This window comes from Schistocerca cancellata, chromosome 8, assembly GCF_023864275.1.
Source record: "Schistocerca cancellata isolate TAMUIC-IGC-003103 chromosome 8, iqSchCanc2.1, whole genome shotgun sequence".
Lineage (NCBI taxonomy): Eukaryota > Metazoa > Arthropoda > Insecta > Orthoptera > Acrididae > Schistocerca > Schistocerca cancellata.
This window is the reverse complement of record NC_064633.1, coordinates 310,167,214-310,192,774: the sequence shown is the minus strand read 5'-3', so window position 1 is coordinate 310,192,774 and position 25,561 is coordinate 310,167,214. Positions and strand designations below refer to the sequence as shown.

At 42.2% G+C, this 25,561-nt stretch overlaps 1 long non-coding RNA gene and 1 other non-coding gene across 2 annotated transcripts in view; one reads left to right on the top strand and one right to left on the bottom strand.

The window, feature by feature from the left end:
* The window catches only part of LOC126095221 (uncharacterized), a 533,916-nt gene that overhangs the window by 460,479 nt on the left and 47,876 nt on the right, over window positions 1-25,561 (bottom strand). The gene's annotated exons all lie outside the window — the stretch shown is intronic.
* On the top strand, window positions 652-726 carry Trnas-cga (transfer RNA serine (anticodon CGA)). Its single transcript has one exon. It is a non-coding gene; the product is annotated as a tRNA-Ser (tRNA).

Here is a 25,561-nt window from a genome sequence, read left to right as displayed (position 1 = left end):
AGCCGTCCTTATGGCCACTTACTTTATGAATACCAGTTTCGGTGCTTCAGTGCACCATCTTCAGGCCTTTGCTGACACTGCCATTAGTATCAGCTAAGGCCTGAAGATGGTATTATCCCGATGGCTAACACTACCGTTATACACAATGAATTAGTGGCCAACATAAATAACTGGCTTTCGCAAACTATCTTGTTAGTTAAAACTTCCTGGCAGATTAAAACTGTGTGCCGGACCGAGACTCGAACTCGGGACCTTTGCCTTTCGCATAGAAGTCCTCTACCAACTGAGATACCCAAGCACGACTCACACCCCGTCCTCACAGCTTTACTTCTGCCAGTACCTCGTCTCCTACCTTCCAAACTTAACAGAAGCTCTCCTTGCCCGCGAAAGGCAAAGTTCCCGAGTTCGAGTCTCCGTCCGGCACACAGTTTTAATCTGCCAGGAAGTTTCATATAAGCGCACACTCCGCTGCAGAGTGAAAATCTCATTCTGGAAACATGCCCCAGGCTGTGGCTAAGCCATGTCTCCACAATATCCTTTCTTTCAGGAGTGCTAGTTCTGCATGGTTCGCAGGAAAGCTTCTGTTAAGTTTGGAAGGTAGGAGACGAGGTACTGGCAGAAGTAAAGCTGTGAGGACGGGGCGTGAGTCGTGCCTGGGTAGCTCAGTTGGTAGAGCACTTGCCCGCGAAAGGCAAAGGTCCCGAGTTCGAGTCTCGGTCCGGCACACACTTTTAACCTGCCAGGAAGTTTCATATCAGCCCACACTCCGCTGCAGAGTGTAAATCTCATTCTGGTATCTTGTTAGCTGACAATTGATGGTTGGAGGGACAAAATCGCTGTTGAAGGCAGTCTGCGGAAACCAGTTATAGATGCTGGCCCCCAACGCATCGTGTATGCAAATGGAGTTAACCCCATTAGCGTTAGCTAAGGCCTGAAGATGGTGCAGTGAACCGCAGGAACTGGTTGCCATAAAATAAATGACACCATAAGGATGGCTTTGGGTGTTACTTTTTATTACAGGTGGAGACTGCACGAGCAACTGTTGAGCAACTGGCCGACAACATAAGCCAAGAGGCTATCAGAAATGTCTCCTCAAGGACATTCTAAAAGTATGTTGCTGTGTATGGACCTCCCCAGCAGGCACCTGCTGTTCATTGGTGAGGAAATCTGGAATTTGCACGCCAATACCGCAACTAGACGTCTACTGAGTGGCGATAGCTGCCAGTTTCAGACGAATCACTTTTCATGCGCCATCGTATGGCCTTGTACAGTCTTCAGAAAGGTCGACTGGGAAATGTTTTCGTGGCGTACCCCAGGGTGGTCCCGTCATCCTGGGAGGCACACTGAACCACGAGTATGCTTCAGATCTTTGAGACCATATGTACTCCTAAATGCAGTTTGTGTTTTCCTCAGCACGATGACTCAACCAGCAGGACAACGCACCGTGTCATACGTCTTTCAATGTACGTGTGCGGTTCAATAGAGCACCAGGATCAGTTTACCATACTCCCCAGGCCACCAAACTCCATGGGTTTAAACCTTATCTAGGTTCTTTGGGATCACATCGATCGGACTGTTCGGGCCTTGGATCCTCAGCCGAGAATCCAAGCGCAGGGACCGACATAGCTCCACATCCCTGTCGGTACCTTCCAGAACGTCACTGACTGTCAGCCTGCATGTTCCGCATGTCTCACAGTGGTCCACACTGCAAATGTTGGTTATTCAGGCTTTTGACATGTTGTCACATTGTTGTGACAGGACCACTGAGTACATAAAACACCTAATCAACAGTATATGGACACTCGTACGTCATAAAAAAGTGACAACTGTAGGTCTATGTCACGAAAGGTTGACCCGTGCTCAGTGGACTAGTCACTGGATGTCACCAGGGTAATAAATCTATCAGGGACATTTCAAACCTTCCAGAGCTACAAAAATCGACTGTTGGTGATGTGATTTGGAAATGGAAACGCAAAGGAGAAACTGCAGCTAACCAAGGCCAGGCTGCCATCATGTCCTGTTTGATAGGGTGCTTAGAGCATTGTGGTGAGTGGATGCAAGAAAATCGTGGAAGGAATCAATAGTGAGATCCAAAATACTAGCAGCAGTCTAGCTAGCACAGTAACTGTGCATAGGGAGTGAAAAAAATGGGGTAGAACGTGCAGCTCCTGACAAGCCTCTTATTTCTGTTGTCAGTCCTAAGTGACGCATGAGGTGGTGTTAATAGGGATGTCACTGGACAGCGGACGACTGGAAACGAGTGATTTGGAGTGATGAATCACGGTATGCCCTGTTGAAATCCGATGGTAGGTTTTCGGTTCAGCGAATCCCAGACCAACATCACCTGACATCATGTGTAGTGCCAATACTGAAGTACAGAAGCGACTGTACTATGGGACAGACGTATTTCGTGGCTAGGATGTGTTCCTCTTTCTGCGCTGCATACAGAGACGGAGAACATATCACCATGGCAATGAACTCTGTCATAAAGCAACATCTCTGGACAATGACATTCATGAAATAAACCTATGTTTCCCGAGTCCCGGTCTTGCCACAATGGAACACAGGAGAATTACAACGTCGATCTTGCTCCAGACCCTTCCTTGTGTTTGACATTGCTAACTTGTCTTGTGGAAGAATGACCTGTCATTCCTTCGCAGACATTCAGACCTCGCTTAAGGTGTCCCGAACAGAGCTCAAGCCGTCACAATGGCGAAGGGTGGACGCAATCCATACGAATGTCTACTAATTGGTGTCCGGATACTGTTGATCTTATAGCCATCTCCATGTTATTTCAAATGTACTTTTCCTTTTCATTGAAACTAAGCCTTAACTTTAGCCTAGTGTTCCTGCATTCGTTTCCTGAGCTATTCCTTTCTCGCTTCAGTCCACGGCTGCCCGTTTTTAGTTTTGGCTTTTGTCTTGAAAAAGGCGCTTGTGGAGTTTATTATTGGACGAAATGCTTTTATGGAATCCTACAGCGTCATACCCACTTCTCTCAGATCTTTTTCCATCTCTATTATTTTCTTGCTGAAAATGTAACGGATTAGATTGACATCTCCAAGTGTCGTATTTTGTGCCGGATTTCGGCATCGCTCATGCACAAGATTTCGACAGCGTGACTCGTTATCTTCCTCAGGTATCTGGTGAACATAAGAGACACGTTGTCGAAGTGTTGTATATGAACGACGCTGACAACCTGGAGAAAATCCAACACCTCAGGATGTCGACAGATTGCCGGGAAAACCTGAAGAATTGAACCAGGAAGACTAGATTCCGAAACCTTTTTGGACTCACATAATGTGGCCACAGTAAACAATCCTCTTTCTGCGAATGGTGTGCTTTTATTCCGGAAATCTTCCCCAAAACCTGTTTTTCTCTTAGTTCTAATTCCTCGATACAACCTATTACGTCCATAACAAGGAATCTGCAGCATACAGAGCCTCAGGTCGTATTACTGTACAGTATGGTCGTATGTTGGCATTGACAGGTATTTACTCCATCTTGTAGAGAACTTTGGTTAGCTGATATGCTGTGTCCATTCTTCTGTTTCGTGATGCAAAGCCTTCTTTCTTACTTCTGTCTAGGTATCAGTAATGACGGTTGATATGTTACGAAATCAAAGTGAATACAGGGAAAAGTGGAGACTTTCAACCAGCTATCCAGATGATAAAAAGTCGCATGATTTTCAAACAATGGATTAGTCGCTTTACTGACACCAATGAAGGCAAAACACGCCTGGGTTCACATAAACGTGTGCAAAATATAAAATTAATGTGCATCAGGTAATAGATTTTTCTTGTAAATTATTGTAATTTATAGGCAACAGCTGCAAAAAAAAAAATGACCACCACGTTAAACTTGGTCTAACAATATTACACTATATTTCTTCATTCACCTTTTAAAACTATATCTGAGTTCGTCTGATCCCCGAATCTGATGATTCTTCACTCACCGTTGCAAATTCTGATAACTGCTTCATTTTAAAACCACAGTAAACGTCTCTTTATAATAGCGAAAGAGCGTCCTGAGCAGTTACGCACAATATTTAAATTTGTTGTGTATATGCTCTGCACAAGGAACATCATTACAAGCGATTTGAATGAATTCACACACATTAGCTTTTACAGTTCTAGGATAAAATTAATAAAATTACTGAGATTAATTTTCGTGACATAAGTGCCAAAGTGTTAAGGATGTGGTGCACTATGAAAAATGCACTATGAAAAAACTAATCTACGAATTTTGTTCAGATATCTGTAACAAAGTGGAAGTGAAGCTCATATTGTTTTTTCGTGTTCAGCAAAACACATTCGTAGTCGTAAAAAAAAGAACAGTTATAATATATCACTAAATTGACAAGTCCAATGCCAAAGTGTTAAGGATGTGGTGCACTATGAAAAATGCACTATGAAAAAATTTATCTACGAATTTTGTTCAGATATCTGTAACAAAGTGGGAGTGAAGCTCATATTGTTTTTTCGTGTTCAGCAAAACACACTCGTAGTCGTAAAAAAAAGAACAGTTATAATATATCACTAAATTGACAAGTCCAATGCGTGAAACGCTTACAGGCAGTCTCTAAAATAAAGTTCATGGTCAAATACGCTTACAGACACAACCTCGAAAGTAAAGAGTGTGCTTCCGTATATTCTGCGAAATTGTTGTTTCCATTATATGCATAAAACAGTGCACAAAGTGGATATAAAAACTCGACAGAGCACCTGGAAGCACACCATTAATCACACATACCGAGAAAGCCTAAGAAATCACTTCAGAGGCGGAATTTATGAGTCCCTTAATACAAATACGAGCATAAGAAAACGTGATGACTTATACCCAGTGCTTTTCTACTGTCGTTTCGTATGAATTAGTTATCAGTAACGGTAGGAATTTTGACCAAAAAGGAATATCACATATAAAACTGAGAAGAAAGAAACAGTGTGTTACAGTATACTGCCTGGCAGCTGAAATCGATTTTATTGTACTATCTGACAGACTAGCAGATGCAGAATACGTCTCCAGGAACGAGATAGACAGCAGAACACGTTTAAGAACCTCTATAGAAAAAAACGAAATGCATGAGTAACAAAAAAGTGTATCTTATAGAAAAACAAAAAGATATTTTCAAAAAATAGTACATATAAAAAAAGCAAAAATAATGCATTACAACGTGGTAGTTGGACCAAAATGCGCTGAATAAGAGAATGGACAAATAACAAATAGTGGAGGGAATAATCATGAGAAAACTGTTAGGTCTAATAAGAAGCACAGTTGCCTGGAAATTAAGAAGCAATGATGAGACATCAAAATACACAAAAATACCAGAATCAATCAGGAAAAGAACTATGACTTCTCTGGGTATTTATACATGATGAATGGCAACAAGCTGACAAATTAACAACAATCTGGATCCGAGAAGTTACAAAAGGTTTAGAAATTAACACAAAAGCAGAGGGAGCAGCGGAGAGAAAGCTATTCAAAAGATGGTGTTCAGTGAAGGAGGGTTTCCAAGGCAAAATAGATACGATAATTGGTGCAATGTGGTCTGAAAAAAGGAGATGTGGTGAAAATAAATTGTCACAGGGTCCTTAATTAGAAAAGTGAAGCAAAAATATAAACACCGTTGAAGGTGGTAAACTACGTAGAGATGATAATTTATTTTCAAGTGGTTGCTAAATTTGCCTACTTGATAGTGAAACAGACCAGCCAGTGCTCATGTAGGTGGTACATTTTCTTGTCAAAGAGAGGAAGAGATATCATTTCCTTTTTTCAGCAATTACTGACTATTATTTCAGAGTCATCTGGATAGCCGGGCGCGTTAAAGCGTCGCTTCCGAGATACATGGAGACAAGCTTGGCCAGATGGAGTCCGCCTCGTTGGTGAATGGTTTTTACCTGGTTTCCCATAGCCATCTAGGTAAATACCGGACTGGTATCTAAGTCCCGCTTCGGATATAGGCAACGCACACGTTTGTAAAATGTTGCATAGATTTACTCTGGATGCAGACAGATAGGGGAGACAGTTTCCGTTCCTAGGAGGGAGGGGGGGGGGGGAGGATATGTGGCCACATGGAAGGCATCTAGCCGCCAACTGCCACTAACGCCATATCAACGCAAGTAACAAAGCGTACCCCGTAGAAAAAACCGGAAAGGGCAGAAGAAGAAGATTTCTACTAGGAAATCAGTAAAGTTAGTAACAGAATAGAGATTCCAATAGAACAACGCATAGGAATGTAAAGTTAGCGACAGCCTAAGATATGATTATGGAATTTATCACACTTTTTCCACTGCGCACACAGGTACGACCTAAACAAAACGTGGTCACGTTAAAAGTTACAACTTCAGCCAATACGTTCTATCATGTTATTTGAGTACTTCTTTTTACGTATACGGTAACATCAACCTACCTGCTGCAACAAGTGTTCGTCGACAGCGTCAAATGCAATGTGGCGTACCTTTTTCTCACGACCATAAACTGCTGTAGTCGTTCGTTTCTGTAGTCGTCAGTCACAATACAGCGTCAAGATAACTGAGCTGTAGCATCGTTTCCCTCATATTCCGTTCATCTTATAGCTGTCACCGATGATGCAGTTTAGTCATATTAGCAATTTCATGTGAGTGCAATACTGTCAGAGGAACATGGTATACATTATTGTTCCAGAGACATTTTGGCTGCCACGTAACATCCAAATATGAGAAAGAAGTAAAAATAATTTCATGTGGCATTGTGGCCTATAATCATAATGTTTCACAGGTATATCTCTCATCAGCACATTAATGTTTGCGACTACCACTTTTGACATCACAGCACGAACTGAAAATCACAGAAATTAAACTTAAAATCCCAACTAAAAATTACCTAAATCGAACAATTAATGTATCAACTTCATTATAAACATTCCAGACGGTTAAGTTAATAAATAATTTACACTTCTATATACGTTTATAACATTGTAAATTTCCCGACAGAAGATTCAGCAGAATCATGCTAGTGAATTCCTACACTTAACAGTTTGCCTAGCCGTAAAAAAGATCACACGACAAAAATCATTACGTGTTTAGAATAACTACGGAGTGAATGCCAGCTGTAACAGTCATTCTTCTCTCTTGCGGACAGAACCAGTGTCTGAAACAGGAAACAAATTTTTCCCCCTTTTTCTGAATGTCAAATTACGATTCAGACATGCAAGGTAAACTCTTTATTCAATGTACCTTAGTGCCAGACCGGAGGCCCTGTTCGACAAACTATGATCCGCGTTCGACTTGTCCATCCATAGCAAGCCAGTTCCTTTCCAGTGTTAACGATTGATCTATGTCAACAATACGAATGTTTCCAGTGATTGGTGATACTTTTCTGAGAAGTTTGCTATGCTGAAGTCGTTAAATTTCGAATGATTTGGTCTCCTCCATGCTTCTCAATAGCAACAAGCATCGATTCGGATAGTTTTAATAACATACACGAAACAGAAAGCGTGCTTTTCACGTTTTAGCAAAATTCCTTGGATGAAGAGTTGTTGACAGGTTGTTTATTGTCTTTCCCCTATTTGCTTGTCCCCTATTGAGGAGTTAGGAAGAAGAAAGAAACGAAGAATGTGTTATGGGAAAATATACATCTCCCTGCGCTCAGGAGAACTCTTTTGGGATCAGGAGTACTTGCCGTCTAGGACATAATGATAAAATACTTAAATAAAAGGAATTTATATATACAGTGTCTAAACGGTAATTGCTTACAATGTACCACAGTGTTGTAGAGGAAATCGAGATGAACACTTTAACGTCAAGAGGGAAATTACCTCAAACTGGCTTACAAAAATCATCTAAGCTTCAGCGCTTGTGCATCGCACGAGATTTTCAATATTCTCTCGCTCTCTTAGCGCAAACTGTTAGTCCTAAAGAGAAAAGAATCCGACGGCTTTTGTAGGAAATTTGACTTTGTACTCGGATACATTTTCGTTAGAGGCCGCGGTTTTCGAGTTATTACAAAAAACGTACAAAATTGACCTTCAACCGCACATCCACCCACACACTCACCCCTCCAACGGTCACGATTTTTTTTAGTGTGTTGTTCATTGCATTCCTTCCTATAACTGTACAAAAATTTGCGACTGCACAAAGTATTTCCCATATTCGAAATTTTTTGGTATCCACTGAATGGGATTAGTCCCGCACATGCAAATTTTAAAATTGCATTTGCGTAAATTTTATATTACACTTTTGGAATTTCAACAGCGTAAAATTATCAGTTATATCGTTTTGTTTGTCTGGCATTTTAATTACGAAATTACTGTGCTTGTAAGGATTAAGTTTAGATCTGCATGACGTTTGCAAAAGCGGGAGACTTTAAAACCCGACTAAGCTACGGGTCCAGTCGATTAAAAGTAAATACTTCGTTTACGGGAAAATATTCGTGCAGTCGCAAATTTTCGTACAGTGGTAGGACCGAGTGCCATGAACAAAATACGAAAAATCCTGAATGGAAGGGGGTGGTTGTGAATGTGGGGTTTCGTTTGAACGTCTCTTCTGTACGTTCTTCTTGAATAACTGGGAAACCGCTGGAAGAAAGTGAAAGAATGTGGAAAATCTCACGCTATGCCCTTGTGCTGTAGTTAGGTGGGTTTTGTAAGCCAATTTAAGGTAATTTCGACTTCATACCTCACAAGCGTCCTATGTTAAATTCTTCGTGTGCATTTCCTGTACACTACTGTGATACATTTTTCAGTATAATGTTTTCCACAATAAGAACCTGATAAATTCATAGAAATAAATTTAACATCAATGAATGAAAAGTTGTGACTGCAGTCTTTATCATATGTTAGCAATAAATATTCTATTACTACGTAGAACTTAAATCTACCCACTCTCTGTTATCGTATGATCTGTTCATCACCTTAATCAGTCTTGATATTCTCAACGTGTATTTTGTGTAAACGTGTACATGGAAGATGGTTGTATGTTGGAAAGGCAGGAAACCAATAAAGAACCAATAATAATAACAGCACTTCTGTAGTAGACTTTGATGCGATACTAAATCAAAATGTGTTCGGAGGCAGTAATGGAGCAGCTGTACGAAATGATTAAGGACTGTTCGATAGTCAATACGAAACTTATTGTACTGTAATGTACAGTACACACGGTCGGGCTCAGTTTTGATGAGCGACACAGTGGAATGACAGGAACATCACCAATCATGTTATGCAGTTATGCCTCACAGGAAAACGTTAATTGAAACGTGAGCCATTTTAGATGTTGCTGTACTATACATCTCGATCCACACGAACATCCAATGAGAGTTTTACAAGATTTTGCTCAAACGCAAACAAAGGCAACTGTAAATGATGAGAAGCGCAATGTTGTTGATTTCACAATACGATGAAAACAAAAGTCTCTGAGCATACGGACAATAAGTTAAGACAAAATAAATGTTTCATATAAATATGAAGTAGTGAAACGAGGGTATATGATATGGTCTTACACCCTACAAAGTTTCATTCGTAGGTAACAATAAGTAACTCGTTGAGGCTCAGAGGTAGAATTATGGGAGCAACAACATGACAGCAACATAATTTTTTTACAAAATAAGTGAATTCTGCAAGTCTGTCGGACACATCTGGTTTTACACTAAGAGGTGACAGGGAGAGACTTCAAAGAAAGAACTGTGTGAATCAACAGTTGTTTATTTGGTCTGCAAGAAAGTATTACATTTTCTTAAATTGTTTGACTTTGCAGGCGCTCCAAGAAGGACGCCTAATACCTCCAGGAAATACTTAGAAAATTCGAAGAATACCTTTTCACGCTGAATCACACGAACATAGTTTTGACAACATATTCTGCATCTCTAGCAGCCCAGCGGTTGTTCTTCCGGTGTTTCGCTTTTGAATACAACGAAGAAAGGAAATCTTGAATATAAGCTCTTAAAGAAATAGTGCCGTGCAACGAATCTTACACGGAATTTTCTCTCTCTTACTACTTCTGGTATAATCAAGTATCTGAACATTACACCTGAGAATCCTTGAGACAACTGACAATCCGACCTAAGTGATTCAACTGCAAGGTTTGCAGAAACAGTAAGATTGACGTGACCACCCAGAAATCTGTACTCGTCCCAGAATATTTACATGTCAGTCGGTAGAGCCACTACGGAAGTAGACCTACTGTGAGAAACAGATAATATCACTTGAGATACATATACTCCCTAGCTAATGACCTAATCGGCGACCGGATACTAAACCGTAATCTTCCTACCATACTGCCGAAAAATTCTCATGTAAATCAGTCCTAATAACGTATTCACTGAATAGTTTTACCAGCTCGAAACAGATTACACTCGTCGTTAACTGCTCAGAGACATTAGTGTGGCAACGAAACCTCACAATTTACAGTACAGAGCACAGTATTTACATTCATACACAGCGAGTGACTCTGCTGGTCGAAATTTTCCAATTGCACTACAGCTAATTTCCTAGAAATGAACCTCTCGTATTGGTCATGCAATGTGTGGTCTTCTTGTTCGGAATTTGTGTGTGTGTGTGTGTGTGTGTGTGTGTGTGTGTGTGTGTACTCGCATGTGTGTTTTACGGAGAGAGGGAGAATGTGATGTACGATGGACGAAATAATGAAGAGGCCACCATAAACAGTATAAGTTCTGATTTATTATAGAATATTACATTGCTAGATCTAAGGAATCATCATATCAAAGTACAGTTACTTCTTGAAACTACAAAGAAATTTCCGAAACGGCGATATTACACGGATAAATCTGTTGTGCGCCCTAAAACCACACGGATAAATCTGCAACCAGCTTTTACCGAGCAATAATAAAACATCGTAACAATGAAACGTCGGCAACATACACGGTAAATACCTTGTCACAGAGAACAGTTATAGAGAAAGTACTGTCGCTGTTTTTAGGGTATGATAATCGTTTTATAGGAAACAGCAAAGATACTTAAGTTCAAATTGCGTTTCTCATATCTCTATTTCCATTGGAGATTCAATGTTTAACCCTGGATTGTGTGGGTGTGTGTGTGTGTGTTTGCATACGTTAAGGCACGATGTTCATCACATTAGGATGCACAGGGAGATATCCGCGCAATGGATTGCTACAGCATTCGATTACCCGGATCTTAATTGGATCAAAGTGGTATTAACTGCGAACACGCATGTCCGTCCAGGAGACGCTAACTGCAATATATTGCTCAGAGTAGCTTCCGGTCGCGTAAGCAATATTCGAACATCCGCTGCGACAAATTTCATGTTTACGAAACTAGGCTGTATCTTGTGAAGAACATCTTTTCTTATTGGGTTTCTTTGATTCCCTTTAGAACAGAACCTTAGATACTGAATAGGGCATCGGTCGTATCGCGTATCAGATTGAATGGATGCAATGCATAGCGCTATACTGAAATATTCTTTCGGAACGTACGAGAATGAGTATGCTACGTGCACCTGAAGTACAAATCTCCTTAGAACCAATTCGTATAAGCTTGAAGAGAGATGAGAATGTAACTTATGTCATGCTGAAGGAAAGCGGTAAGGGATGAAGTGCAATACATGAGTTTGAAATGGCCCTACAATATACAGTGCGAGAAGAGGACAATAATACAAGCTAGCAATACTAACAGACGATCCGTAAACCAGGCGTATCCCCAACATAGCGTATGTACAAGTAGTCATGTCAGTGTTAAAACACTCTTAATGTCCAAGGCAACGTTTATTTACAAACATCAAACACCATAAGCCAGATGTCAATGACAAAATGATAAACTGTACTCATTTGATTTTATCATCATTCCGGATATCAAAGTACTGGTAAATATTGTTTCGACACCAAGTGTGCAGGTTGTGGTTCGCCAGTACCATGGACTGCCAGTTTCGCCAACCAGAACTCTTTGGTTTTGTTGTTTGGGCCTATTTAAAAGCTTTTCTGTATTCCAGCCCTGTTGGTAGTGACGATGATCTCTGTGATCGCATTGTGGAGAACTGTCAGTGCATTCGGAAAACGTCTGAGATTTTTGAACGTATATGGGAATCTGTGAAGGGACGTGTTGAAGCCTGCCTTCACATAATCAATGGCCTTGTTGAACACTTATTGTGTTTGTCCTCAGATGAGTATCTGAAGTTTGGGATGATGATGATGATGATGATGATGATGATGGTGATGATGATGATGATGACGATTTGAGGTGAGGGCGCTCAACATCATGGTCATCAGCACCCTGACGAAAAGTCGGCATGCCAGTCTCATGGGTGGGGACGAAGGCGGTCCCCACATGCGCGAGCAGTTTATAATGCATTAAAGTCTGCCTCCTTTCCCCATCAATTTAGGAACGAGGTCTGACAGTTCACAAAATTTCACCTCTTGTAAGACTGGAATCAGTATCGGCGAGGATAGTGGGCAGATTTCCATCGAGACTGAGGGCTGCCTTAATATCAGTATATGGGACACACGTTGCCAAAATATGCTGAATTAAAAGTGGCATATCACAAACTTCACAGAGTGGTGGATATTCCCGCTGGAGGAGGAAGCCACTAAAGTTTTGGTCCTTGGGGACAGTTGTAGGTGCTCAAGTACTCAGTCGTAATATATCGTATGGGGAAACCATTCGTTTTGCGACAACATTTATTTGGATTATTTACATGCTTCATTGTCTTTTACTAGCTCCATTTGTTTCTACTTTTAACAGTCAGTTACACTGTATAGTTTCTTACATCTACATCTACATTTATACTCCGCAAGCCACTCAACGGTGTGTGGCGGAGGGCACTTTACGTGCCACTGTCATTACCTCCCTTTCCTGTTCCAGTCGCGTATGGTTTGCAGGAAGAACGACTGCCAGAAAGCCTCCATGTGCGCTCGAAGATGGTAATAATAGTAGAATGTTGAAATTTTTGATTTAAATTTGTGCTTGCCTTTCTTCAGTTTAAAAAAGCACTATTACAAACAAGTAATCTCATAAGTGATCGTCGTAGGAAAGTAGTGGCGAGTTACATGACACAGCATTTGCCTAAACGATCGTGGGAGACCATCTATAAACCAAATTTTGTCTGGCCGGTGTTCCTGATCATCTTACAAGTTAGTGCGCTGCTTCGCCTACACGACAAGGACGTCATATCCAGTCACTTACTCCCTTATTTATACTTATTTTTCCATAGAGTCTTATTTGTCCTTTATGGACTAATGAAGTATTCCAAGAGGAGATTTTTTTATTGGTGACTAAGGGCAATGTACTGAACAATATTACATCAGTATTTACTTCACCTGTAGATTAATAATTATAGCTATTACTGCTATTTTCTCCTAGGCAGCAGGTCAGTTGTTTGAGTGTGGAGACGTGGACGCCAAATGGTTAGTCTGTAATGATAGGTGAAGTCCACTTAGTGGTGCAGTTCGACCATGCAGAAAATATCAGGTAGTAAATTATCTGACGTGTTTACGAGGAAACTGTTAGACCTAGAGAAGAAACTACTAACTCAAGCGAGTACGTACTATGGTATCAATTGTCACAACATATGCCCTTATACATGTAACGCCCTGTACATATACTACGGGGCATTGCTAAGGGTTCTCAGGTGCATTTTCTGTGGTGTTTCGACAGATATTTGCAGGTTATTTTTGCAGTGTGTATCTGGAGTCATCCCAAACAAATAATGCATATCAAGCCTTTCAGCCGACACCCAGCGTCAACGAAAAACGTCAGTTTGTTGCTTGTTAAAAAAAAAATTCATTTTTGAAGTGGAATTTTACGTGCCCATTCGATATAGCGGTCACAAATTAGTCTAGTGCTATATTCGTTTTATTGGTATGTATTAAAACAGCAGGAGCAGCAAAACACAAAGAATAACCAGTATCCCAGCTGCGACAAGTTGCCGAGAATTCTTCCGGGTTATATGGCCGCGGTCCATTAAATTCTTCTATCGCTGACGTTTCGTCCAAAGCTATGTTGTACATCCTCGGAAGTGGTCCTGGCTCATCGATTCTGTAGCGCTACTGTCCATATACCATTGAGTTTCATAGCTTCTTCTTTTCTGTTAAAATTATCCCCATGTTAATATACACTGCTGGCCACCGTAAATGCAACACCAAGAAAGACAAGAGATAACACAACAAAATTTATTTTGTAGATAACATGTTGACCAAGTATCAAATGATTACGTTTACAGACGTCTGTGACATGTGGTTCCTGACAGAATCAGTAGCCAGAGTAGCCGCCATTGTTGGAGATCACCGCTGCCACACGTCTCGGCATTGAGTCAAAGAGACGTTGGATGTGTTCCTGGGGTACAGCAGCCCAAGTTGCTTCCACACGTTGCCAAAGATCATCTGGTGTGGCAGCTGGGGATGTAATCTGGGTCACTCGTTGAGCAACCATGGACCACATGTTTTCTATCGGCGAAAGATCCGGAGAGCGAGCCGGCCAGGGAAGCAATTCAATCTGGTTATTGACGAAGAACCTTTGGACAATGCGTGCCACTGTGGTCGCGCATTAGCCTGTTGAAATATGGCTGTGGCCGAGCCCTGAAGGTAAGGAAGGACAACTGGCTCCAGCACCTCGGATATGTAGCGCCGGCTATTTAAAGTACCGGCAATGCGTACTAGAGGCGTGCGAGAGTAATATCCAATACCGCCCCATACCATAATACCCGGTGCAAGACCAGTGTGGCGGTGCATAATGCAGCTGTCCAGCATCCTCTCTCCACGGTGTCTCCACACTCGAATCCGACCATCGTGGAGCTGCAGACAGAAGCGTGCCTTGTCAGTAAAGACAACGTCATTCCATTCTGCCGTCCACATCCGTCTGTCATCACACCATTGGCGACGGAGACGTCTGTGGTTCTGCGTCAATGGTAGACGAAGCAATGGACGTCTTGCGGACAGACCACTCTGCTGTAAACGGCGTCGAATGGTACGCGCAGACACTGGATGATGCGTTACAGACGCAATGTGCTGTGCTATGGTTCGGGATGTCACTGAGCGATCCGTCACTGCCATGCGCACAATTTGCCTATCAGCACGTGCAGTGGTGCACCGAGGTGAATGCGGTCGACCACGTCGGTCCGTCGTACCCTCCTGCATCCAACGGTCACATATCCGCATTACAGTTGTTTGGTTTCGTCCAACACGACTAGCGATTTCTCTATATGATAATCCACAATCTCGGTAAGCCACTATCCTTCCTCTGTCGAACTCGGATACTTGATCAAAAGATGTTCGCTGTTTTCTACGAGGCATAACTGATCGTCTTGTGAAACAACCACAAGGTAAACACACGTGCCGAACGTACACTCGTCGAAATCGCCAAGCCTTAAATGGCGCTATGAGGTGGCACCACAGGCGCGCGTGATGTGCGTCTGCGCTGAAATTCTAATCAGTTGCATATCTCATCGCTGCAAACTCATCGTGTAAATTTCACTTGATTCGGATGCTTCCTTCAGGGTGTTGCATTTACGGTGGCCAGCAGTGTATTTCGATGGCTTCTCTGTATAGCCTTGGATAAAAGGTCGTCATAGTACATAAAACTTCAGTTTCCGAAAATTTTACTACGTGATCACCCGACTGTAGAGCATGTTCCGCCACGGCTGACTTGTCTGTTTTCCCTAGTCGGCAAAGACTTTTACGTTCCTTCAACCGTGTATTCACACTTCTCTTTGTAATTCCAATGTAGACCCTACCACATGTACTCGAAATCTTGTATACACCACTTGCAGACAGAGGGGGACGTTTATCATTAACGGAACGAAGTGCTCAGCCTATTTTCTTAGTTGGTCTGAAAATTAGTCGAACGTTATGTTTCCTTAAAAGCTTGCCGATTTGATCCGTTACTTTTTTGATGAAAGGTAGAGAAACCGTGTTCTTCCATCTCTGTGTCCTATCGTTGTCCTTAGGCCTCCTGTTATTCGGTCGCTAAACTCTCTTTATTTCCTTACTACAGTACCCATTCTTCTCAAAAGCCTGCTTTAGATGTTTTAACTCGGCGTCCAGGTATTCCGGTGCACAAATCCTTTTAGCTCTGTCCACTAGACTTCTTATTACACCCCTTTTTTGTTGTGGATGGTGATTGGAATCCTTATGCAAGTATCTGTCGGTATGTTTAACCTTCCGAAAGACTTTATGTTTCAAGCTGCCATCAGTCTGTCTCATAACGAGGACATCCAAGAAGGATATTGCACTGTCTTTCGCCATTTCCATGGTAAACTGGATTTTAGGATTTATACTATTTAAATAACAGAAGAATTCCTCTAAAGCTTTTTTGCCATGTGACCAAACTATAAATGTATCATCGACGTATCGATACCATCGATATGGTTTCTTATTCGCTTTTTCCACAGCTAATTGTTCGAATTTGTCCATGTAAAAATTGGCTATCGTAGGACTCAATGGGTTACCCATGGCCACACCATCATACAATCTGGAAGAATTCTCGGCAGCTGAAACATCCGGTCGTGAAAGCCTTCATTGTATGAACGTGGGACAAACCGACGCTTTCTGATGACATTGGGCATCGCAAGAAGACGTGATGAATAAGATTTGTTGAGCTGTCTCCAACTACACATTATAATAAACGAAATTGCAAATATCTGCCGAAACACCGGAGAAAACGTGCCTGACGACTTTTAGAGGGACACCCTATATGTATATCGTACATCAGTTCCAAGAAACGCAAGGGCATACCATCTCCAATGAAACCATGGCAAGTAAAATACAGTGGCTTTACTGTATTGTGATGCCTGAGCCTCTAATTGAAGGAAGGTATAAGGTAAAACCAGCCATTACCTAATCCTTTCGAAATCTTCCGCGCTCCGTCGATATTAATATCCTCACCATAGAAGGAGTCACAAATCACATGTCCTCATTTCAAAAAGCGACTAAGATACATTACGAAATTAATTGAGGACGTTTAGTGTCCAATCTGTTGACGAACAATCATACATCGCTGTGATGCTTTTGTTTCTAGAATCCTGATCCGAACTAGGTACCTCGAAAACCAATGCCATCAAGTACTGCATGCAGTTGATGGTACATTATGTAAAGTCAACTTCGCAGATCATAAAATTGCACCACATGGAACCCGACTCACCTGGATTTAAATAACTGTCCTTGAATTCGTGTCCGGCCGCATCAAACCAGTCGAAAGACAGATGACGAAAAAATACACAAAGAGGGTACTGAATTGCTCGCTGAAGAATGGATTGCAGGCGAAGAAAATCGCGGAAAGCTGTTCTTGTCAAAAAGTGCACGTATATTAGTAATATCTACTACGACATTTACCTCCGTGACTAAACAGAAACCGCGATGAATACTTTTAAAACACACCACCGCTCGTCACATTTCTACTTAAAGCTCTGTGCATATCTACCTTAACCCCATACGTCTGATCAGTTTCAGATTCAATTTGAAATGATGAATTACGGTAATGCGGAATTTCGTCACCAATCTATGATGAAGCAAGTGGAAGAGCTTCTTAATGCATCACATTCACATGGATTTACACGTTAATTACTTTGCGTATGGGTATCAACCACAAAACTTCCAATTAGATTCTCCGATCACTGCCTAGATTACGCACGTAGCGCTAAGCACCTAAGAAGCCACACTAATGCTAGGCTATTACTACGGTGCGCATGGTGGAGCCTAGCGATCTAGCGGTGCACTAAGCAAATTAGTATGCTGAATTTCATTCCCTTAACATTCTGCTATAAACCGTATTTTATGCGGAAAATTTCAAATACCAAAGCGATCAAATGAGACGGGACGTGTTTCGTTTGCTTCTTCGAGGTTTGACTTCTGCTGTTATCCAAAGCAATATATTCATTGACTTTGCTAGATAAATCTGTTTTATACATTTTATCTGCTTCTGCCGTAACCAAATATATTAAGTTTTTTCAATGTTTTCTGTTTTCGTGCCTTCACTTTTACATGCTGCAACACGGAACTAAATAGGAATAAAGCTATTTTCCTTTTCTCCCGAATGACCACTGTAAACGAACGGGTAATGGAATCCAACAAAATATGCAATGAACACAAGTAAAAATGCAAATTAAATCATGAAGTATATGTACTGCAGAGACTTCATACACATATCCATAGGTTCTCAAATACACAGCGAAAATAGAATAAAATGACGTTGAATTTTGAACCAGTTTTCAGTTGGATATATATAAGCAATTACTCATGTATCGTAGATTCTGTTATACACACCCTTAATTCGTGTACAGTGGATGAGGTTACCGGATGTTCCTTTGGCATAACATATACTGCGATTTTAATGACCCAGTGAACATTTTGATTTAGAATCTGTTGCTTTACTCTATACGAACGATATAGAAGAATAATGTTTGATAGTCTGCTGTAGTAAGGTGTTAGACGCCTGTATCACTGGAAGGAGGTTAGCGTGGCGCTATGTACACACACAAGTTTTGATACATGTGGTGCGTGGTAGAAATCGGCTCAGTGACAACTCTTAAGTGTTCAGTGAGAACAATTTACGTGTGCAACAATAAGAATGCAGTGGAAATGCATTTACATCTGTTGGACGAATTTTATGAAAACAAACACTCGAAACCGACGTTTCACGACAATTAATCTGTAAAAAAAAAAAACACACCACGTGTCATAAAGAAAGCATGTAAACCGTCTGAGGATGAATCACAACGATTTGAAACCGGAAACGGTACCCTTTGAATAAAGGAACTGAAAGTAAATTTGTGGCTGGTTGCTGTCCTAACACCATCAACATTTGTCTTCAAACAACAGCCACGGTCTCCATCCTGTCATCATATGACAAAATTGCATTTTCAATGTTGTGTCATGCTCTTCACTCTGCAAAACATCACATCCATCGCCATCGATATTTAGTGTAGTTGTTCACCTCTACTATTTCTTCCCTGTCAAGATGTACAGAATGTTCCACCCTTTCTTCTTACTATAAGGATTATTGCTGGACTCCTTATAGGCTTATAGGATCACTGCATTGGCTGTCTGTCTTTCCATCTATCCAACTGTTAATACCTCTTTTCCTCTGGAATGGGTAGAGGCATCAAGTTGAAATTTGTCACCTAATCCAGTCTACAGCCCCTTGGCGGTGTAAAAAATATAAGCTTTTGAGTCACTGCTGTTACGAGATACGGCTATTTTTTTGATATTCGCAAACTCAGTCATCAAAACCTATAGGGTATTTCCAGCTGACATAAAATCACGAAATTTGGCAACAAAAAGGTATATCAGTGCAAGTAAAGAAAAATTCAGAAACTAGTAAATTTGTGATTATATCACCAAAAAAAATGGTTCAAATGGCTCCGAGCACTATGGGACTTAATATCTGAGGTCATCAGTCCCGTAGAACTTAGAACTACTTAAACCGAACTAACCTAAGGACATCACACACATCCATGTCCAAGGCAGGATTCGAACCTGCGACCGTAGCGGTCACGCGGTTCCAGACTGAAGCGCCTACAACCGCACGGCCACTCCAGCCGGCTGATTATATCACAAAGAAAAATATTTTGCATTCGTAATCCGTCAAAAATATCGGGAACTACTGTAGGGATTTTTTCAGTAATAGGTAGAGTGGTTCACAAGAAAAAGTTTTTATGCATAATTTACAAATATTTCATGCTGACTGGCTCAGATACAATGGAGTGAACCCCGTTATCCATGTGAAAACGATACCTCTGTCACGTAGCGGTGATAGGTTTAAGGCTGTCCGCCTGTCGCGCCACACATGTGCTGGCATCGCAGGTTCTTTACGAACTGCTCACTCTAAAGGCAGACATTCCTTGACAGTCTATGGCGACAACACATACAGTATCTGTAGTGTTGCAGAGGAAACTAACACTGGTAACTGATGTAGAATTGCCCTTCCAAAGTTTGGGATCAGATTCCGATAAGCCATAAAATACCTGCTGACGCAATTCACAGAACAATTCTACATTTGCGTAATGGAAATATCCCTATGGCCGGCTGCACCGTTTTCTTCTCTGGGGACTTCCATCAAATCTTACCAGTAAACGCAACAGTGACGAGAGTAGACGAAGTCATCGCATCTGCAACTGCCAACTAGCGCAGCATGTTAATAACTCCAAAATTAATAGAATAAATAAAAAAATCATGACAGACAATGCAAAATTATACAAGGTAACTTAAAATGTTCTCAAAAGTCTAGGAATTCCTGGGACCTGTTTCTTGCCCGTATTGATATGAATAATAGGTAAATATCACTAAGATTCTCGATTCTCAATATGGATGAACTACCTACGTACGTATTCAAGCTTGTACAGAATCCTCAGAGTAAGTCCACTTTTTATTTTCCTTCACATAATTATTCTGGAATATCCAAACAAGTTGGTTCAAATGGCTCTGAGCATAATGGGACTTAACTGCTGAGGCCATCAGTCCCCTAGAACTTAGAACTACTTAAACCTAACTATCCTAAGGACATCACACACATCCATGCCCGAGGCAGGATCCGAACCTGCGACCGTAGCGGTCGCGCGGTTCCAGACTGTAGCGCCTAGAACCGCTCGGTCACCCTGGCTGGCTATCCAAACAAGTCTACATTAAATATATACTCCTCAAGCCAAGATACGTTGAGATGCAGAGGACACCCCGTACAATTTCAAGTCATTTCCTTTTCTGTTCCACTGGCAAGGAGAACGAGGGAAAAACGACCATATATATGCCTCAGTACGAGCCCTAATTTCCCTTATCTTACCTTCGTGGTCCTTACGCGAAATGTACGCTGGCGCCAGTATAATCGTCCCGCAGCAGATTTAAATGCCGGTTCTCTAAATTTTCTAAACACTTCCTCGAAAAGAATGTTGCCTTCCCTCCAGGAATTCCCATTTGAGTTCCCGAAGCGTCTCCGTAGTAGCTGTGTTTTGTTCGAAGCTACCGGCAACAAATCTAGCAGCTCACCTCTCATTTTCTTCGATGTCTTCCTTCAAACCTGCTGGTGAGGATCCCTAACACTCGAGCAGTACTCAAGAATGGCTCGCACTAGCGTCCTATGTGTGGTCACCCTTGCAGTGAACCACACTTCTCCTAAAATTATCCCAACAAATCAGTGTCGACAATTCGTCTACCCTACTACAACCCTTACACGCTCGTTCCATTTCATATCGTTTTGAAACATGACGCCTAGATATTTAATCAATGTGATTGTGTCAAGCAGCACACTACGAAGGCCGTATTGGAACATCACAGGTTTCTTTTTCCTACTCATCTGCATTTCGACATCAACCATTCTGGACCTGTTGCGAGCTCTCTACGCAACAAGCAGTTGGAAGTCGGTCATTATCTTGGGAACGTCGTGTCCGTCAGGGCGCACGCACGCCTGACGTCGGTCTGCTGAGGGCCGGATCGGCCGCGAATCGCTGGCGAATCGAGTGGAAGCGGCTGGTCCCGTCATCCGGGGAGATTTGTCGCTGCCGCCGGCTGAAAAGTTCCGCGTGGGAGGCCATTTGGCCGGGCTTTGTGCCGCGGAAGCCCGAAAGGACCGCCGGCCTCCGCCTCCATCGCGCTGCTTTAAGCACGCTTCTCAGCCGTGGAGAGTCCGCCCAATAGCTCCTGCTACCGCACATCGTGGTCTGCCGTTGAGGGGTTCGCTGTTCACAGAGGCTATGAGAAGTACACGGGCGAGCTCGGACGTTGCACAAAACACTGTATGGACTCACTAACGGCATCTCGTACCAACTAGCATTTAGTTTACTTTTTCTGGGTGGTCAATACGGTTTTTATAAATATGAAGAATGACATCCTTTAAACAAGGCTGTCGTTTCGAAAGAATAATCAGACGGCAATAACTGGCTTAGGAACTTAGCTCACTGTTGATTGCATCTACAATAAAGAAAGAAAAAACTCGTACACCTGTCTCATATCTTGTAGGACCCCCGCGAGCACTCAGAAGTGTCGAAACACGACGTGCCATGGGCACGACTAATGTCTGAAGTAGTACTGGAGGGAACTGACACCGTGAATCCTGCACGGCTGTCCATAAATCCGTAAGAGTGCGAGGGGTGTGCAGATCTCTTCTGAACAGTACGTTGCAAGGCATCCCAGATATGCTCAGTAATGTTCATATATGGGGAGTCTGGTGGCCAGTGGAAGTGTTTAAATTCAGCAGAGTGTTCCTGAAGCCACTCTGTAGCAATTCTGAACGTGTGGGGTGTCGCATTGTCCTACTGCAATTGCCGAAGTCTGTCGGAATGCACAACGGACATGAATGGATGCACCTGATCAGTCAGCCTGCTTATGTACGTGTCACCTATCAGACGCGTATCAGGCGTGACAGGGGTCTCATATCACTCCAACTGCACACACCCCACGCCATTACAGAACCTCCACCAGCTTGAACAGTGTCCTGCTGACATGCAGGTCCATGGATTCGTGAACTTCTCTCCATACCCGTACACGTCCATCCACTCGATACAATTTGAAACGAGACTCATCCGGTCAGGCAACATGTTTCTAGTCATCAGCAGTCCATTATCGGTGATGGCGGGCCCAGGCGAGGCGTAAAGCTTTGTGTCGTGCAGCCATCAACGGCACACTAGTGGGGCTTCGGGTCCGAAAGCCCATGTCGATGATGTTTCGTTGAATGTATATTGACGGTACACTTGTGAAATGGTCATACCAGAAAATCCCCACTTCATCGCTACCTTGGAGATGCTGTGTCCCATTGCTCGAGCGCCGACTATAACACCATATTCAAACACATTTACATCTTGATAACCTGCTTTGGAGGACTTACGGTCAAATAAGGCAGAAGGGATAGATAACATTCCATCAGAATTTCTAAAATCATTGGGGGAAGTGGCAACAAAACGACTATTCACGTTGGTGTGTAGAATATACGAGTCTGGCGATATACCATCGACTTTCGGAAAAGCATCATCCACACAATGCCGAAGACGGCAAGAGCTGACAAGTGCGAGAATTATCGCACAATCAGCTTAACAGCTCATGCATCGAAGCTGCTTACAAGAATAATATACAGAAGAATGGAAAAGAAAATTGAGAATGCGCTAGGTGACGATCAGTTTGACTTTAGAAAAAGTAAAGGAACGAGAGAGGCAATTCTGACGTTACGGCTAATAATGGAAGCAAGGCTAAAGAAAATGGTTCAAATGGCTCTGAGCACTATGGGACTTAACATCTGTGGTCATCAGTCCCCTAGAACTTGGAACTACTTAAACCTAACTAACCTAAGGACATCACACCCGTCCATGCCCGAGGCAGGATTCGAACCTGCGACCGTAGCGGTCACGCGGTTCCAGACTGAAGCGCCTAGAACCGCACGGCCACACCGGCCGGCCAAGGCTAAAGAAAAATCAAGACACTTTCATATGATTTGTCGACCTAGAAAAAGCGTTCGACAATATAAAATGGTGCAAGCTGTTCGAGATTCTGAAAAAAGTAGGGGTAAGCTATAGGGAGAGACGGGTCATATACAATATGTACAACAACCAAGAGGGAATAATAACAGTGGACGATCAAGAACGAAGTGCTCGTATTAAGAAGGGTCTAAGACAAGGTTGTAGCCTTTCGCCCCTACTCTTCAATCTGTACATCGAGGAAGCAATGATGGAAATAAAAGAAAGGTTCAGAAGTGGAATTAAAATACAAGGTGAAAGGATATCAATGATACGATTCGCTGATGACATTGCTATCCTGAGTGAAAGTGAAGAAGAATTAAATGATCTGCTGAACGGAATGAACAGTCTAATGAGTACACAGTATCGTTTGAGAGCAAATCGGAGAAAGACGAAGGTAATGAGAAGTAGTAGAAATGAGAACAGCGAGAAACGTAACATTAGGATTGATGGTCACGGAGTCAATGAAGTTAAGGAATTCTGCTACCTAGGCAGTAAAATAACCAATGACGGACGGAGCAAGGAGGACATCAAAAGCAGACTCGCTATGGAAAAAAAGGCATTTCTGGCCAAGAGAAGTCTACTAATATCAAATACCGGTCTTAATTTGAGGAAGAAATTTCTGAGGATGTACGTCTGGAGTACAGCATTGTATGGTAGTGAAACATGGATTGTGGGAAAACAGGAACAGAAGAGAATCGAAGCATTTGAGATGTGGTGCTATAGACGAATGTTGAAAAGTAGGTGGACTGATAAGGTAAGGAATGAGGAGGTTGTACGCAGAATCGGAGAGGAAATGAATATGTGGAAAACACTGATAAGGAGAAGGGACAGGATGATAGGACATCTGTTAAGACATGAGGGAATGACTTCCATGGTACTAGAGGGAGCTGTAGAGGGCAAAAACTGTAGAGGAAGACGGAGATTGGAATACGTCAAGCAAAAGGAATTTGTGGCGGGCCGCATCAAACCAGTCAGAAGACCGATGAAAAAAAAAACAAAAAAGAAAAAAAAACCTGCCATTGTAGCCGCAGTAACCGATGTAACAACTACGCCACAGACTTCTTGTTTTATACAGGTGTCGCCGTCCGCAGCGCCGTATTCTGCCTATTTATACATCTCTGTATTTGAATACGCATGCCTATACCAGTATCTTTGGCGCTTCAGTGTATAAAGGATGTAGCGTTTTCTCAAAAACAGTACCTTAATTCGAAAGAAATGCGAGTACTTCAACCTCTGAAGTAGTATGACGGAAAAGTCAAATACCATGCGCAGATCATGGTCGTTAACGTAAAAACAGGTAAAACTCTCATCAACCTGAATACTCGTTTGAACACCAGAGTGCATTATTAGGCATCGTCCTATTAGAGATGATATACAGGGTGTTCGCGTGATTATGTTACAGACTTTCAGGGGCGATAAAGAAGGGCATACACATCAATTTCTTGTAAGGGAACCTATTCTGGAAACGATCAAGTCGAAAGCTATCGAGCTGCTTTTGGTTTACCCTATCGCAATATCGTATACGTCACATTGCAGCTATCGTACAGTTCACAATACATATTCTAATATCGCACCGCCAACTTCACTGTACTCTTGGCAGAACGTCTGAATGCCTCTGTACGTTCCCTAACGAGGGCAGCAGCTTACATTATGCGACCAACCAGTTCACCTCGCGTATTCACGTTTCTTTTGTACACTTCACACTTCATCCAGTTCCTTAAAAGGAAACCTGGTGATGATGGTGGCCAATCCAGCAATTAGGGTAAGTGCGACTGAGATGTTCTCTCAAACGTCTGGTAAGATGCGGAGGGATCCGTCATGCTAGAAGTACGTTCTAGTCCGCGAGGCCCATCGAACTTCCTCTTGGCACTCAGCCAACGAATTTTTCGAAAAATGCAAGAAATTTAGTGCCGTCATTCACTCTTCTAAAACGTCTGCACCTATCAACATGTTACGGAGCATGCAGCACTGAACATTGGTACAGAAACGAACTTGTAAATCGTAGCGAGTGAATTTTCTTAACACCAGTAATGATTACTTGCATTGTTGATTGAATTCCGCATAAACGTGGCTTCGTCGCTGAATGGAAGCAAACAACGACAGACATTTAACCAGCAACACAATTAAAATCTTGTGGCAGTGTCACCAATGTGATTATTGTGGACGCGTTGTATGTGGAATGGGTACGA